This window comes from Macadamia integrifolia, unplaced genomic scaffold (genome assembly GCF_013358625.1).
Source record: "Macadamia integrifolia cultivar HAES 741 unplaced genomic scaffold, SCU_Mint_v3 scaffold22, whole genome shotgun sequence".
Classification (NCBI taxonomy): Eukaryota; Viridiplantae; Streptophyta; class Magnoliopsida; order Proteales; family Proteaceae; genus Macadamia; species Macadamia integrifolia.
In genome coordinates this window covers 713,281-731,439 of record NW_024868566.1, presented here as the reverse complement: position 1 = coordinate 731,439, position 18,159 = coordinate 713,281, and the positions used below count along the sequence as shown (strand labels likewise).

At 47.1% G+C, this 18,159-nt stretch overlaps 1 long non-coding RNA gene across 1 annotated transcript; it reads right to left on the bottom strand.

Annotated features, from left to right (window-relative positions):
• Positions 1–11,208: 11,208 nt before the first annotated feature.
• On the bottom strand, positions 11,209–14,070 carry LOC122066033. The gene is made up of 2 exons (XR_006136202.1): positions 11,655–14,070; positions 11,209–11,565 (listed from the first exon to the last, which is right to left on the bottom strand). It is a non-coding gene; the product is annotated as an uncharacterized LOC122066033 (long non-coding RNA).
• Between the last annotated feature and the right edge of the window lie 4,089 nt (positions 14,071–18,159).

The window sequence follows — 18,159 nt, the reverse complement described above, 5'->3', positions numbered from 1 at the left end:
TCTGGGGACCCCATCGATCATCTGGAAGGCTTCAAGGTCGTGATGCAGTTCCATCGAGTCTCGAAAAACATCATGTGTCGTGCCTTTCCTTTGACGTTCAGAGGAGCGGTGCGTCTATGGTACAACCATCTGCCGATGAAATCAATTCACAGCTTTAGTGATTTGAGTTAATTCTTCATGAAGGGATTCTCTAGCAACCAGCCCCTTCAAAAGACCACATTTAACCTGACCAACATCAAACAGTATGAAGGAGAGTCACTACGTAATTACATGAAGCACTTCCAATAGGAGAAAATCACGATCAGAGGTCTAGACCCAAAAGAAGAGTTCACGACCCTGTTGGGAGGCGTCAAAGACAAAGAGCTAAAAAGGTCTTTGGTGAAGCATACACCAAGGAACCTAGCTGAGTTAAGGGCTCGATATGATAAGTACATTCAGATGGAAAAAACCTTTCAAGTTGACGAAGAGGCTGAAGGGAAGGCGGGGAGAAAAAGGATCTCAAGAGGTGATGACAAGCCTTCCGAGGGCAAGGGACGAAGTCCGAACATGATCGGGCACCCAATCCGTCGAAGAAGTTCAAAAGATATGTGCCCCTAAACCAGAGACTGACGGATGTGCTAATGCTAATAAAAGATTCCCCAGATGCCAGATGCCAGAGCCATGAAGTGGCCAGGGAAGATGGGATGACATCCTGAGAGGCGCAACATGGACAAATATTGCCACTTCCACAGGGACCACGGCCATGATACTAAAGATTGTTGGCACCTGAAGGGAGAAATAGAAGGAATGATCAGAAGAGGATATCTAGGCCAGTTCGTAGATTGTAAAAAGGAGGATGCCCGAAGCGGCAATGACCGCAGGGACAACCACTAAAGAGATGGTAGAGGCCGTCGTGAAAGAAGGTGGCCAGCCCTCAGAAGCAATCAGGAATAGGAAAGGGACCGGACAACCAAGGAAGCTGACCCCTGCCCCTAGGATGATCATAAAAGCCCAACTAAGGTTATAGCAACTATCTGTGGAGGCCTAGCCACTGGAGAAAGTTCTATCTAGGCCAGGAAAGCAAAGGCCTATGCGATAAGCGTCCATGTGGCTGAATGGTCAAACAAGAAGGCAAAGACGGGGATGGTTATCTCCTTCTCGGATGATGATCTGGAAGGGGTGCAGATGCCAGATGATGCCCTGGTAATCACTATGACCCTAGCCAATTGTAGAGTAAAAAGGATCTTGGTGGATAACGGTAGCTCAGCTAATATCCTGTTCCTTGAAGCTTTCCAGAATATGGGCCTAGACAGAGGAAAGCTGAAGAAGGTCGAACACCCATTGCAAGGGTTCTCAGGTGCCCCGGTCAAAGTAGAGGGGTCGATCGAGTTGCCAGTAAGGGCAGCACCGGAGATTGCCAAGTAACAGTCATGATCAGCTTCCTGGTAGTGGACATCACTTTGGCGTACAACACCATACTAGGGAGAGTTGGCTTAAACCTGCTAAAGGTCGTCGTCTCCACGCCACACCTCAATATGAAGTTCCCAACCAAGAACAGGGTCGACAAATGTCGAGGCGATCAAGAGGCATCCTGGAAGTGCTACGCCACGACCTTTTGGGGAAAAGAAAAAGCAGGCGAGGTGCATCCGATAGAAGATTTACGTGATGACACCAATTATCAGAGGGGATAATACTCTCCAATTCCAAGTTGGGGCTACAATGCCAAGGCAACAATGAGAAAAACTCATTTTGTTCCTCTGAGACAATTCTGACGTCTTCTCTTGGTCATCCTTGGACATGCCTGGAATAGCCCGAGAGGTAATAAAGCATCATCTGAGTGCCGACCTGACTAAAAAACCGGTACAACAGAAGAAGAGGACCTTCACCCCTGAGCAACAGCAGAAGATAGATGAAGAGGTAGAGAAGTTGCTAAAGGCCAAGTTCATCCGTGAAATCCAATACTCCAAGTGGATATCCAATGTGGTGATGGTCTGAAAGCAAATGAGAAGTGGAGGATTTGCATCGACTTCACGGATTTAAACATGGCCTACCCAAAGGACAGCTACCCCCTGCCGAAGATAGACCTTCTCATCGATGCCACTTCAGGACACGATGCGCTGACCTTCATGGATGCGTATTTGGGGTACAATCAGATCAAGATGTGTGAGGCCGATGTCTCGAAGACATCCTTTGTAACCGAGGGGGGATTGTACTGCTATGAAGTGATATCCTTTGGACTAAAAAACGCAGGGACCACTTACCAAAGGTTGGTAAACAAAATCTTCAAGGGGATAATCGGCGAGAACATGGAGGTGTAGATGGATGACATGCTTGTGAAAAGCTTGAAGGCAGAACACTATATCTGAGACTTAGAAAAGGCATTCCAAGTACTGAGGCAATACAACATGAAGCTGAACCCAATGAAGTGCGCATTCAGAGTAGCATCAGGAAAGTTCCTTGGCTTCATCATTTCGGAAAGGGGGATCGAAGCCAACCCAATGAAAATACAGGCCATTCGAGATATAAGGTCACCACAGAATGTGAAACAAGTCCAAGAGCTGACAGGCAGAGTCGTCGCCCTAGGATGGTTCATGTCTCTGTCAGCTGACAAGTGCCTTCCTTTCTTCAAAACCTTAAAGGGGCCCAAAAAGTTTGAGTAGATAGAGGAATGCGAGAAGCCCTTCGAATAGCTAAAAGAGTACTTAGCGATGCCCCCACTACTGATGAAGCCAAACATTGGGGATACTTTACAGTTATACCTAGATGTATCGGCAGTGTCAGTAAGCCCGATACTGATAAAGGAAGAAGGAAGACAACAACGGCCAATATACTACGTTAGCCGAACCCTTTTGGATGCAAAAACAAGACACAAAAAGATGAACAAAGTGGCATATGCCCTAGTGATAGTGGCAAGAAAGCTGAGGCCCTATTTTCAATCACAAACGGTATGTGTGCTCACAGACAAACCTCTAAAGAAGATATTACAGAGGCCGGATATGTCCGACCGCCTGGTAAACTGAGCCATAGAGTTGGGAGAATTTGACATCTAATACAAATCGAGAACCACGATAAAAGCACAGGCCCTAGCAGACTTCATAGCCGAGACAACGCTCCTAGATGAACCCCAGGAGTTTGTCGAGGCTCGGGCAAAAAAGACTTGGACATTGTATGTGGATGGTGCATCCAATAGAGTGGGAAGCGGCGCAGGGGTCATACTAGTCAACCCCAAAGGATTCAAGATCTAGTATACCCTACGGTTCAACTTCAGTGCCTCCAACAAAGAAGCTGACTACAAAGCGCTAATAGCCGGAATTAATCTAGCACGAACTTTTATGGTACAGGAGTTGGTGGTGCACAGTGACTCATAGCTTGTGGTGTGACAAGTGAATGGAGACTATGAAGCCAAGGAACAAAGGATGGCTGAATAATTGAAGACAGTGCGAGAGAAAGTAGTAACCTTCAAGGAGTTTTAAGTAAGGCAGGTGCCGCGGGAGGAGAATGCCAGTGCAGATGCACTGTCACAGTTGGCCACCTCTGACTTCACGGACCTCGTACGATCGGTGTATTTTGAAGTGTTACCCCAACCAAGCATCGAAAGACCCTAAGAGATGTTACCTGTTGGTGAGAACGGCCCTAGCTGGATGGATGCCATAATCAAGTACTTAAAGGAAGGAGTGCTCCCCAAGGATAGGGACAAGGCGAGGAAGGTACGAATGCGATCAGCACGATTCCTATTGAAGGACGAGACGCTATACAAGATAGGGTTCACCACACCATATCTCAAGTGCCTGAACCTTGTCGATGTCGAATATGCACTCTGAGAAGCACACGAAGGGATATGTGACCAACACCTGGGAGCCAGGGCATTGGCCCACAAAGTGCTAAGGCAAAGCCTATTCTGGCCAACCATGAGGAAAGATGCAAAGGAGTTCGTCAGGAAGTGCATTAAGTGTCAGATGTTTGCCCCCATCCTTTGGTAGTACACTACCGAGCTTTCCTCCCTGTCAAGCCCAGTACCATTTTCCATGTGGGGAATGGACATCCTAGGCCCGTTCTTCCTAGCCACGAGGCAAAGAAAGTTTGTTGTGGTGACAGTAGACTATTTCACGAAGTGGGCAGAAGCCGAAGCACTGGTTACGATATCCGAGAAGAATATAAGGGACTTCTTCGAGAGGGCAGTGGTCTATCGAGTTGAGATCCCCCAGGTGGTAGTAATGGACAATGGAACTCAATTCGCTAACCCAACTCTTGTTTTTTTTTATGAGGCCCTCAGCATTGACCACAGGAAAACATCTGTTGGTTACCCATCGACCAATGGGTTGACGGAGGTAACCAATCGTACTTTTCTCCAAGGAATAAAGAAAAGACTAGATGATGCCAAGGGGTTGTGGGCAAAAGAGTTACACAACATCCTTTGGGCTTACCACATAACTGAAAGATCCGCCACCAGAGAAACACCCTTCAATTTAACTTACGGCACCGAAGTTGTGCTCCCAGTGGAGGTAGGAGCAATGACCCATCAAGTTCAGTACTACGATAAAGAAGAAAACGATAAAGGGCTTCGAGCTAATTTAGACCTTCTGAATGAAGTACGAGAAGCCTCGCAAGAAAGGATCGCCACCTACCAACGAAAGGTTGCGAGGCATTATAATTCTGAAATCCGAAGGAACGAGTTCAGAATGGGTGACCTCGTGCTCAAAAGGGGGAAATATCAGACCCGAAGCATCAAGGAAAGTTAGCTCCAAGTTGGGAAGGACCTTATAGAGTCACCAGGGTAATACGACGAGGGTCCTATCACCTGGAGACTATGGGGGGAGAAAGGGTACCTCGATCATGGAACTCGAAGAACTTGAGAAAATTCTATCAGTAGTAGTAGCGTGCATATTTACACACTTGCTTAGTCGTTTCTCTTTTTTACACTTGAATGTTTGCTGCTTCTTAAACACTTTCTATCTGTAGTGTTCCATCCCCGAGCGTTTCAGAGGATTTTTTATAGATAAGCTGGTTTATGGTAATCAATTATGGGTAGCAATTATGGATAAGAAAGGGCACCTCGGTCAGGTGCTCAGGCTAAGGCCGAGCAGACCTAGCAGATGGTCCAAGGCTCTGTTGGCCGCTTGGGCCAAGGCTGAGCACATCCGATAGAAGGTACGAGCCGAAGTTCATGGTCCTTCCCTCGGATGGGGGGCTCAGGCCAAGGCTGAGATAACCTAATCGAAGGTCCACACCTCAGTGCGTCCCTCAACCTTCAAATTCAAAGGAAATATTCTTAGTTGAATCCGAGTGGAAACCCAAGACTTGAACTACTTATGAAGCAGCTTCGACATTCATCAGACCAAGAAACGTACCAGGGCATTCTCTGTTGTTCGGATAGCCCCAAGCACAAATTATACTTGGGAAAAATTGGCATAAAAGCTTTAGCTTTCATCCCTATCTACTAGCCAAAGGCCCCCTGACGGTCCTAAAGGTTTAAGACTAAAACATTGGAAATGCAAGAAAGAAAGGGAACGAAGACATTGTGGAAAGCAAGATCTCTAAGTTCATTCATATAGGCCCGAAGGGCGAAATTACAAAAAGGCCCGAAGGTCGAAGTTACAAAAAGGCCCGAAGGCCAAAGTTAAAAAAAAAAAAGGAAAAGAAGAGCCTCATGGAGTGTCTGCTGGGGTGGTGGCCTCGTCCCCAGCAAGTTCGGCAACATCTCTGTCGGAGTCTCCACATCCAGGAGTTGGTGGGACCTCACAAGACAGCTAGACCCCCTCTCCCTCGCTGCCACTATCCTCGTCGTTTGCGACCTTGGTGGCGGTAGGAGCTGCGCCGACATCCTCTTCATCGAAGATGAGGCCACTCCCCTCGAAAGATATCTCGGGGTGATGTTCGAGGACCCAGTCTCGAACGTCGATAGTGCCCATGATAAACCCAGGGGCGATGGCGCTCTTAACCACCTGTCGAAAGTCTTCAGAAGACTTATAGCTCTCGATGGCTCGAGCTTCGGCTTCCTTTAGCCTTACGGCCATTTGCGCCTCTAGCTCTTTAAGCTTCCAATCGCACTCCTACTGAGTGCGGAGTAGGTCAGCTTCCAGATGCTCTACTTTTTCAAGAAGGATGGTACGCTCCTTTTCGAGGGCCGACTTCTCATGCTCAGACACCTCAAGGTCCCTGGCCAGGGCCGCGGCTCGGATAGTCAGCTGGCCCACCTAGTCCTGAGCCTGAAAGAGATCAACAGCTAGGAAAAAAATCATAATGAGAAAATAAAAAATTCAAAGCCGAAAGTCAAAGATTACTGCTGCCATAAACACACAAGTGCTAGTGATCATGGCCTTGGTCCCTTGGCTTTGGGCCTCGACGGCATCTCCTGACAGGCTCCCCTTTTGTACGAGCTCTCGGGCAACTCGCCCGATGGAAAGTGTCTCGCCCTCCTTGATGGACCACCGAGAGATGAATCCGACTTCAGCACGAGATTGGCTAGTCCTCGGGCTTCAAAAATCAACACCAGGGGAAGAGGCCCGGGGAGGGGATATACCACAACTGGGGGCCTCTAGAGCCTAGATGGCCTTAGCAATGGGATCATTGGCTCTGGGCTTCTTCTTCTGGAGGGCATTGAAAGTGGAAGCCCCCCTTCTCGTCCCCTTCTTCTGCTACCTTTGTTGGGCATCTTGGGCCCTGGCTTCCCTCAGTTGGGCCTGCCTCTCGGCCATGGCCGCCCTGGCTTCTATTCTAAGAGTTGCACTACAATAAGGATGGTCAAGATCAGTACGAGAAAAATAAAATCCGAAGCAAAAACATTCTCGAGCAAACCTAGGACTCACCCGAGCTAAGCTTGAATAGGAACAGAAAGGCATCCGACTGGAGGCTACTGGACTCGACAGGCTGACGAAGTGTCTTATCCTTAGCCATCGACAGTGACTCTGCATCTATCCTGAAGAGGGTAGGTGCAGAGTTCTCGTCCTTCAGATCAGGGATGTCCCAAGTATTACCTAGGGGGAACCCCTCGGGCACCCTCACAAAAAAATACTTTAACTTCCAACCATGTATTGAGGTCGGGTATCAGTTCAAAAGTCGAAAGTCTTTCCTAGGGCAGAAGTAGTACCAGCCCGAATCCCCCTTGCTAGAACCGAGAGATAGACAATTGAGGAAGAGAAGAAGGGAGAGGGGTCTCCCCATCCGAGAGAAGAAGATTATGAAGCTGAGAACCTGTTGCCACCCATTCGGGGTCAGCTGGGCTGGACAGATGCTATAGTGTCGAAACACTTGGCTGAAGAAGGGATAGAGAGGAACCCGAAGGCTAGCCTTGAAGGCATCCCGATAGAAGCAAAGCTCCTCAAGGTTTTGGTAGCTAGCTCTACCCTCGGGCCTCGGTATCCAAAGGACAAACTTGTCCGGGATACTATAGGAAGCACAAAGCTCCACTAACTCTTCTTCAGTCATAGTGGACACAATATTCCTGGCCTTGATTGCCAGGGACTCGTTTGCCTGGGCTTGGGACTCAATAAGCCCTTCCTTAATACCTTCACCACTCATGTCACTGGTGGTGGAAGAAGAGCAAGCACCCGAAGATGTGGGTGTGGAGGACGAGTCCGAGGACATCCCTCGGATTCGATCGTGGCTCCGACGCCTAGAAACGGCACCCTCAGAAGATAAGGGGCCACTACCTGAAGAGCTAGACATTAACTTACTTCTGAAATAACTCTAGTTGTACTGAAGATCGGAGGACAGTTAAGGACGAAGGGTCTGAGAATTGAGGAGAAGATGACAAAATGAGAGAAAGTAACACTATTTGTAGGCAAGGGGGCGGCGATACGACTCCCCAGCCTCATTAATTGTAGTACATATCATCTGTGTGAGATTCTCGAAGCACATGCGAGCAAAGCACACGAGCGGAGTGTCATACCTTGGACCCCACACCTCGGTTTGGGGGCTTAGGCCAAGGCCAAGCGGACCTGACCAAAGGTCCAACACCTCGGTTGGGGGCTTAGGCTAAGGCCGAGCAGACCTGACCAAAGGTCCAACACTCGGTTGGGGGCTCAGGCCAAGGCCTAGCGGACCTGACCGAAGGTTGGGGGCTCAGGCCAAGGCCGAGCGGACCTGAACAAAGATCCAACACTTGGTTGGGGGCTCAGGCCAAGGCCGAGCAAACCTGACTAAAGGTCAACACCTCGGTTGGGGGTCAACACCTCGGTTGGGGGCTCAGGCCAAGGCCGAGCAGACCTGACCGAAGGTCAACACCTCAGTTGGGGCTCAGGCCAAGGCCGAGCATACCTGACTGAAGGTCCAACAATTGGTTGGGCACTCAGGCCAAGGCCGAGCAGACCTGACTGAAGGTCAACACCTAGGTTGGGGGCTCAGGCCGAAGCCGAGCAGACCTGACCGAAGGTCTAACACTCGGTTGGGGGCTCAGGCCAAGGCCGAACGGACCTGATTGAAGGTCCAAAACTTGGTTGGGGGCTCAGCCTAAGGCCGAGCATACCTGATCGAAGATCAACACCTCGGTTGGGGCTCAGGCCAAGGCCGAGCAAACCTGACCAAAGGTCCAACACTTGGTTGGGGGCTCAGGCCAAGGCCGAGCAGGCCTGACCGAGGGTCAACACCTCAGTTGGGAGCTCAGGCTAAGGCCGAGCAGAGCTAACCGAAGACCAACACCCCAGATGGGGGCTTAGGCCAAGGCCAAGCAGACTTAACTAAAGGTCTTTGTCTCGGGCAGGACAAAGGCCGAAGCTAGAAGAAAGAAGGTCGAAAGAGCATATGAAAGAGAAGGAAAATGACGGAAGACGTGGTTACTCCCACTGGAAGGGCTTCCTAGGGGGAGTAAGGGGGCTACTGATATACTCAAATTAGTCACCCAATGAAGCAAGAACACTTGGCGTCCAAGGGAAGGACACGTGGCACCTAACTGAGGGATATCCACTATGACCATAACTCCAGAGACCGGGAGGAGGGGGAGACTGGAGTCCCTCTCAACTAATAGAGGCCACGAGGACTCTAACCACAAGAGGAGAAGATACCGGGATAGGGAATATTTTCCATCAAGGGTAGGAAGACGTATCCTAATAGGACTCGAAAAAGGGGTAATCCTATAAGAGGAAACCCAAAAAGACAAACGGGTAAGTCAATACGCTCACACCATTACTCCTATGAAAACATTGTTCTGCTAGTCTCTAACTTGGGCGTCGGAGGACTAATCCTGGAGACACCTCTGGGCCTCTGCCTTTTGTGCTTGTGCAGGATCGACGCTCAGTCTCATACAGTTTTTCGGTGGTAACACCCTTATTTATTAATATTTATGAAGAGGCATCTTCTGCAGCCAGGGTAGCTGGAATATTGTGCAATGTGCGAGGTCAATTAACACATATTAATAGGAGATACATGTTAGTCATTGGGGATCTTATCCAAGTGATCTACTTGTGATCTTGTGACACATGCATATAGTTTGCTCAAAAGATGCATTAAACGGTAGTCAAGTTGGTAAAGGATCTTCACCTTAGGAAATGTGGGTTCGACTCTTTTTACCTCATTGAGGCCATTCACATGGGCGTGTTTAGTGTTCTTCACTGCTTTCAATGAAAGTTGAATAGTTCTCATTCAACCCCAGTATGACCCGGTCCATGAGGTTGTGGAGTCAATATGAGCCCACGGGACTAATCATGCCGAAGCCCTAGATATCTGTGGTTAACAAAAAAAAAAAATCGAAAGATGCATTGCTTTTGTTATGTTTTATTCGTGTTAATAAAAAGGCAATATTTGTTTCAAGAATATTGGTTCTGGTTGAACGTAAAGCTATACTTATTATGGTGTGTGATTGATGCCATCCGCCCAATTATCAATTATTGAGGACTAATGGAATGTTACAACTTATTGGGGAAGAAATGTGAAACTACAAGGAAGAAATCAAGTGAATAATCACATACATCATGAGGAATTTAATGTTTTTTGATACAAATGTCTACATCAACTTGAGAGAATCAAAGATTTTTCATTAAGTCAAAAAAGACTATTCCACATTTCCACTCTCCACTTCACAATGTGATCTCCCCTTACTTGTGTCTAGTATTTTCCCAAACGGAGATGTTGGAGCAAACACACAAAAAAGAAAATAATAATAATAAACAAAATAAAAAAAAAAAAAATGAAAAGCAAAACAGATTCACGCAAGACACAGAGATTAAATGAGGTTCACACACCGATGTAGTATACTACATTCTCGGGGGAAGAAGAAGGCGATTCACTATATTTGAAGAAGATTACAACAAAAATCTCTCAAGAACACCCAAACTCACGGCAAGAACACTTGCCCATAAACACTAAAACGAAAAACTCCAAATCTCACAATGCTTGCTCAACATTCACTACTTGGCACCATTTCTTATCACCAGTCACTCTTCTGATCACACTTTTGAATCGCCTCAAAACTTCTAATAAATCTCACTGCTGGATTTGAGAATGGTTGGCATACTCTGTGGGCGATTTTTCATTTAGAAAACACGAATAGATTATATCTTTTAAGAACTATTTGACAAACACAGGCTCCGTAACGGTAAACCTAAAACTCCTTTTGTAGAAATCTCTCTCTTTGATATACTTGCGTTTGCATATAAATGCATGGAAATTAGCTGCTCTGATGTGAGTAATATGTGCATTCATTGGCTTGTTATAGATTTGTTATTACAACGGATTGAGCATTTTATAATACTCTAACCAACAAGGCTTGAGCAGGTGGCAATACAATCACTAGATATTCTCTCTCTCTCTCTCTCTTCCCACCAGTGAAACGTCTCTCTTCCATCGGTTATCAAACATGTCATTTTCTGGTAAAAGTATTCCCCAAGAACAGAAACTTGCACAAGCCTCTTCGATGTCTAAATGATCTGTAGGTTGTGTTCACAACCTATACGTCGAAGGTTCAAGGCTTATATATATATATATATATATATATATATATTCAAAGTGGTAGCCATTCAATTATTAGTTGATCTTTAGAGCTCCAGTGAATGCTCAAAGTGAGGTAAATTTTCAAATTCCTTTCGATTGTTTGAAGCACCAGGAAGGTAATGTGAGATAAGCTGAGCCAATGCATTAGTTACACTGATAACTAATGGCTGGGGGTCCTTCCGGACTGGTGCGACCCAGGCTGTCTGACCCTGGAAATGTTCCTGCAAATGGTCTTCTCAACTGGTCGCCTTGCATTGATGGAGGATCCTTCCTAGACCTCCATAACCCTCTTTTTCCTTTGGAAAGTGAGTGAACTAATCCTTGAATAATAAATATAATTTCAAGTACCATAGACAAAGAAACAAGGTAACATATTTGGAAAAATATGGACATCAACCCAAAAAAAATTATCAAATATGAGAGTAAAAGACAAGGAATGGAGGAAAATAGGTAGAGAAATCATCTAGTATCGTACAACGTAGTCTCAATCACTAGAGACAACCAATTCTGCAATGGTATATCATCACAAAGAACTGCACTTATTTGGCCTTGTGAGGTTGGAACTGCATTGTAGGCCAACACCTTGGACCATGGCTAATCAGACATCAGCTTCAGCAACTCTGTGTTGCACAATCTGGCTCCTCACTGGTATCCTGGATATTCCTTCAGTAACACAGAAAAGACGATACACGTAATTCTCACACCCCTAATGTGGTCAGCAAAAAATAATTCACACAATTCATCCTATATACCACACATCTTTTCGACAGCCGCATGAGATGGTTCACTTTCTGTACTCTAATTCAGATCCCAAAGAAGTTTCCGAGCAGGAGCTGGTGGGGCAAGCCCAGGAATATCCCGAATGTTCTTGTTATTTGGGTTCACCAACTGGAAATTCAAAAAGAGGGGAGGGTAAATGACAATATTCTCAAAATGAATAGAACAAATAAAGGATTGCAGGTATAGAAGCCAAAAAATTAACAAGTAACATTATCTAACTAGCTCACTAAATGCAGGTCTATAATCAGCCCCACAAGCATACCCAAACCAAAATGAGATTGCTGGATTGAAGTAAACAAAAATAAAAAATTCAATATCCTGTTTCTGGCATGGATAAGATGCACCATCAGTTGCAAGATCTCATACAAGGTTAGGATCCTTCCTACTACATGAAGAGAATCATTAAGGGCCTGATATCCACCATGCTAACTGAACCTTACCCCTAAGGGTTGAGAAGTCAACAAAAGAGGTTATTTTGACCCTTGTCAAAACAGAAATGTTTCTTTGAAATGGTCGAGATTTGGCAAAAAATTGAGAGAAGAGGGGAAATTATGGAAATACACATGTATGGATGATTAGATAAATAAGGCACCCTATTTTGCTAGTGTATAGTGTAGGTATTGCGTCCTTTTACCTATATATAAGTTATTATGCACATAATATAATATTGAAATCAAGTAAAGTACTAATATTAGTATCCATACACTTTCCCGAGCCAACAAAACCTAATGTGGTTAACATATAATTATATGGACCTAACGAAGCCAATTCAACCTGATTATTTTGGGGAATATAGGTTTCAAGAAAGTTTTAATTTTGATTTTGTAAAACTCCAACTGTCACAGATGTGAATCTAAAGGAGTTCAGCAGAAGTACAGAAGAGGAAGAATAGCACAGACTGAGTCTATCGGTAGGGTCAGATTGGACCAAGGTTGGACCAAAACCTGGTCCAATCGAGTGGGCCATTTGAAGGGGGTTCGGATTCAATGAATCAGGCCAGCTCAGATCCTAGTTTCCTGATTTCTTCAGGAACCTTTTCAGTTCTGGTTATGAAGCAGTTGTGAGCAACTTATTTTATTATATTTCTATTGGAATTCGTAGGATGGATTAGACTCTGCAAGTCTCAAGCCTTATTGGGATGTTTTATTCAGTTTTTGGTTCAAGATAGGACACCCAAACAAAGCCTGCTGTAGGGAAGGATTTCCTATACAGTTTGGGTTGTTATTTCTTTTCTTAATAAGTGTCCTAGTCAATTTGAACTCCTCCAAATAGGCTTAGTCAATGGAAGGACATAAGAGTTAGTTTGATTTTATTTTCTTTACTGTCTTCACCATTATAAATAATTGTAAGAGGCCTTAGCCTCTTCCACAATAAATAGAGAAGCTTTCAGCTTTGCTGATCTTTGGATTCACGTTACATCCATGGGATTCAGGTGTGTTATTTCTGTGGACTCAGTGGGATTCAGTAACTGAAATCCTGAATTTTTATCCTCCTCCTATCTCTTTCTATCTATCCAGTATATATCCGATCACAATCTTCTAAACTTCTCTCCTGCAATTTATATTTCTGTTATTTAATTTCAGTTCCAAATTTCAGGTTAGTTCAAGCCTTGATTCTGGAGTTAATCATCTAATTATCTATGCTGTTTTCATGCTATTAACTTGCATAACAGTTATTAATTCTAGATTATATTTTCTCCCAGTTTTCAAATCAATTTCAGAATTCCTACTTAAAGTCAATGATGTAGATCAAAGCATGAAGAAAAGCACCAAAATAGAATTCAGCACAGCCAACCAGCCATTCGTCCGCTTTCGTGGGTCATATTGAGGCTATTTGATGTAATATTGTAATTGGGGAAGCTCAAAACAGTACCGTGATGGGATCTTTTCTCAGAGAATAAAGAAATCCAAATTTTGAAGTAGGTATTTGCTAAAATCTGTTGTTAGAAAAAGAAAATAAGATAATAGCCAATAAAAGTAACACCTAGGCTTCACACCGCAAGGTGGATCGATTGGATCAAACACAAGGGATCTCTTGATCAAACACAAGAAGAGAGTTGCATAAGCAAACTTTGTTTCAAATTCTAAGTTGTCCCTGAATGCTTACAATTGATCCCTATTTATAGAACCAACTTAACAGAACATTGCATACCCAACTTCCAACTAACAATAGTAGAAAGTCTTGTATTAAACTTGGGGTAGGAAAGTCTTCATCTTCCAACTACTAAAGTTGGAAAATTCTTCACCTATCAACTACCAAAGGCGGAAAAATCCTCACCTCTGAAAGTTGGAGTGGAAAAGTTCATCCACCAACTACCAAAGGTGGAAAAATCCTCACCCATCATCACTTACAAAAGTGAATTGATTCCCCCCTTTTAGAAAAGTAAAAAGTAAAAGTATCTTCTAACCACTTAAATTGAACTGATATTGGACCGACATTGGACCAACATGGACCATGGTTCAATTGGACTAAACTAAGACTTACTAGCATGAAATAAAAACTAAGAATGGGAATTAAAATCATCAACAAGGTAAGGCCACATGCTAGTTACTCTTGTTGGCCTTCTTCCTAAGGATGTTGGTCTTCAGATGAATCCCCCCGGCTTAAAAACGTTCGTCTCCGGTGAAAGACATTGATATAGCCAAAATAACCCCTCGGTGGGGGCCATGACACGTGTCGCCTCTGAGACACGTGTCCACCGCCAGACGAAGGGTCCAAGAGACCACTCACACTCGAGCACGCGCAATCACCGAGGCACGCCCGCAGAATCATGCGGGATCACGTCGTCTGCATGGGGAGGATATTCCCCCCAGAAGGTTGGACGTATTCGAGTAGGACTCTAAGAAGGCCGAAGGGGGAAAAACCCTAAGGCCAAAGAGCTATATAAGAAGGCACGGAAGAAAGGGGAAGGTAAGCTTTGATACCCTCACCATTACTCTATTATTGAACTGTGCGGCCGACCCTGACTTGAGCGTCGGAGGACTAACCCCGGACAAAGTTCCGGGCCTCCGTCGTCTGTGTTTGTGTAGGTTGGACTAGCGGGGTTTTTGGCAGCAACAGATTGGCGCCGTCCGTGGGAACGACGGTAATGGTGGGAAGAACCTACAACCGAAGAAGGACGAGAGCGACGTCCAACGTAGACATGGGGGAAGAACCTTCAGGGGAGCTTCCTCCCTCGGTGGAGACTGGACGAGAAAGGGGCCATGACGACCGGGAAGTGTCCGTCAGATACCAGCGGTCGGCTGGATATTCAGTACGGGAAGGCAGCGACCATCAGCCTCCCGCGGCCCAAGAGTACGTGACAAGGCAGCAGTTCGAAGACCTCCAGAACAAATATAACCGGATGGCCGAGACTATGAGGGAGGTCTCCAAAGCTGTCTCCCATAAGACCGGGGGAGCACCCCCAGGTACCCACGTCCAGTTCGAGAGGGCTCGAGAAGAAGACCGAAGCAGTACGGGATCGACGAGGGCCGGCCGCGATCCTCGAAGCCGAGCAAGGGAGAGTCCCGCGCCCCGAAATAGGACGCGACGCGCCGCCAGAGACCCGCATGGGGATCAGCACCAAGGAGACAGACAGAGGTCCGAGGACTCGGGATTAAAGAGGATGATCTTAGACCTGAAGGACGAGATCAAAAAGGTGGCAGAAAACCAGACGGGGAACCGCGAGCCCGACCTCACCAATGATACGGCCTTAGCTGACGAGGTCATGAGGGACCCGCTTCCGGTCGGTTTCCGCCTGCCCAAGTACGACACCTATGATGGGTCGGGGGACCCCGTCGATCACTTGGAAGGCTTTAAGGTTGCCATGCAATTCCATCGCGTCTCGGAAAATATTATGTGTCGGGCCCTCCCATTGACGTTCAGGGGGGCGGCGAGGCTGTGGTATAACCGACTACCGACGAAGTCGATCCACAGCTTCAGCGACCTGAGTTACTTCTTCGTGAAGGGGTTCTCTAGTAGCCAGCCCCTCCAGAAGACTACGTTGAACCTAACCAACGTCAAACAGCAATCAGGGGCCTAGACCCGAAGGAGGAGTTCACGGCCCTGCTAGGTGGCGTGAAGGACAAGGAATTGAAGAGGTCCCTGGCGAAGCATACGCCTAGAGATCTGACCGAGCTGAGGGCGCGATGTGATAAGTACATCCAGATGGAAGAAACCCTCCAGGCAGATGAAGAAGTCGAAAGGAAGGCGGCGAGGAAGAGGCCCTTAAGGGTTGATGATAAACCCATCGAAGAAGGAAAAAGACGAAAGTCCGAGCGCAGTCGGGCCCCCAGTCCACCGAGGAAGTTTGAGAGGTATGCACCCCTGAACCGAAGACGAACAGAGGTGTTAATGCAGATAAAAGATTCTCCAGATGCCAGGGCCATGAAGTGGCCAGGAAAGATGGGGCGACATCCCGAAAGACGCAATGTGGATAGATACTGCCACTTCCACAGAGACCACGGCCATGACACCGAGGACTGTTGGCATCTCAAGGGGGAGATAGAAGGAATGATCAGAAGGGGATACTTAGGCAGATTTGTAGACCGGGAGAAAGAGCTGGCTCCAGAAGGCACTGGCCAGAGAGATAACCGTCGAAGAGATGGTGCAGGTCGGTATGAAAGAGGGGGGCTCGCCCGCAGAGGAAATCAAGAACGGCAGAGGAACCAGACACCAGAGGAAGATGAACGCCGGCCTCGAGAGGAGAACAAGAGCCCAACAAGAGTTATAGCAACCATCTGTGGAGGCCCGGCCGCAGGAGAGAGTTCGGTCTCCGCCAGGAAGGCGAAGGCCTATGCGAGGAGCGTACATGTGGCAGAATGGTCGAACAAGAAGGCGAAGACGGGGACGGTCATCTCCTTCTCAGACGATGATCTGGAAGGGGTGCAGACCCCGCATGACGATGCCTTGGTCATCGCCATGACTATAGGAGATTGCAAAGTGAAGAGGATCTTAGTGGATAATGGCAGCTCAGCTGATATCCTGTTCCTCGAAGCTTTCCGGAAGATGGGCCTCGACGAAGGAAAGTTAAAGAAGGTCGAACACCCGCTACAAGGATTCTCTGGCACCCCGGTGAAGGTGGAAGGGTCGATAGAGCTGCCGGTTCGAGCTGGCACCGGAGATCGCCAGGCGACGGTGATGATCAACTTCCTGGTAGTGAGCATTACATCAGCGTATAATGCCATACTAGGAAGAGTTGGGTTGAATCTGTTAAAGGCCATCGTCTCCACCCCCCATCTCAAAATGAAGTTCCCAACTAAGAATGGCGTCGGGGAGCGTCGGGGTGATCAGGAGACGTCCCGAAGATGTTACGCCACTACCCTCTGGGGAAAAGAAAAGGCGGGTGAGACCCTCCCAATAGAGGATCTACGTGATGATGTCAGCTATCAACGGGGAGAGCCGGCCGAAGATTTGGTGCAAGTTGAAGCTGAAGAAGGAGACGACACCCGGCAATTCCAGATTGGGGCTACCATGCCAAGGCCGCAACAAGAAAGACTCATCTCATTCCTACGGAGCAACGCTGACGTATTCGCCTGGTCGGCGTCAGACATGCCCGGGATCGACCGAGAGGTAATAGAACATCACCTGAACGCTAGCCCAATGAAGAAGCCGGTCCAGCAGAGGAAGAGAACGTTCGCCCCAGAAAGGCAGAAGAAGATAGATGAGGAAGTAGAAAAGTTACTGAAGGCCCGGTTCATCCGCGAGATTCATTACCCGGAGTGGATATCTAACGTGGTGATGGTCCCGAAGGCCAACGGGAAGTGGAGGATCTGCATCGACTTCACCGACCTGAATAAGGCCTGCCCCAAGGATGCATACCCCCTGCCAAAGATAGACCTGCTCATCGACGCCACGGCGGGATACGAGGCGCTGAGTTTCATGGATGCATACTCGGGGTACAACCAAATCAAAATGGCCGAGGCTGATGTCCCGAAAACATCCTTCATAACTGAAGGAGGGTTGTACTGCTATGAGGTCATGCCTTTCGGACTAAAGAACGCGGGGGCCACCTATCAGAGGTTGGTGAATAAAGTTTTCAAAGGGCTGATCGGCAAGACCATGGAAGTGCACGTGGATGACATGCTCGTGAAAATCCTGAAGGCGGAAAGACACATCCAAGACTTGGAAGAGGCGTTCCAAGTGCTACGACGGTACGGCATGAAGCTAAACCCAGCAAAATGTGCCTTCGGAGTAGCCTCGGGGAAGTTCCTCGGCTTCATCGTTTCAGAAAGAGGAATCGAAGCCAACCCAGTCAAAATACAAGCCATTCGGGACATGAGGTCACCCCAGAACGTAAAGCAAGTCCAGGAGCTGACGGGTCGGGTAGCCGCCCTCGGAAGATTCATGTCTCGGTCTGCAGATAGATGCCTTCCTTTCTTCAAAGCGCTGAAAGGGGCTAAAAGGTTCGAGTGGACGGAGGAGTGCGAAAAATCTTTCGAACAATTGAAGGAGTACTTGGCCGCACCCCCACTGCTGACAAAGCCGAACACCGGGGAT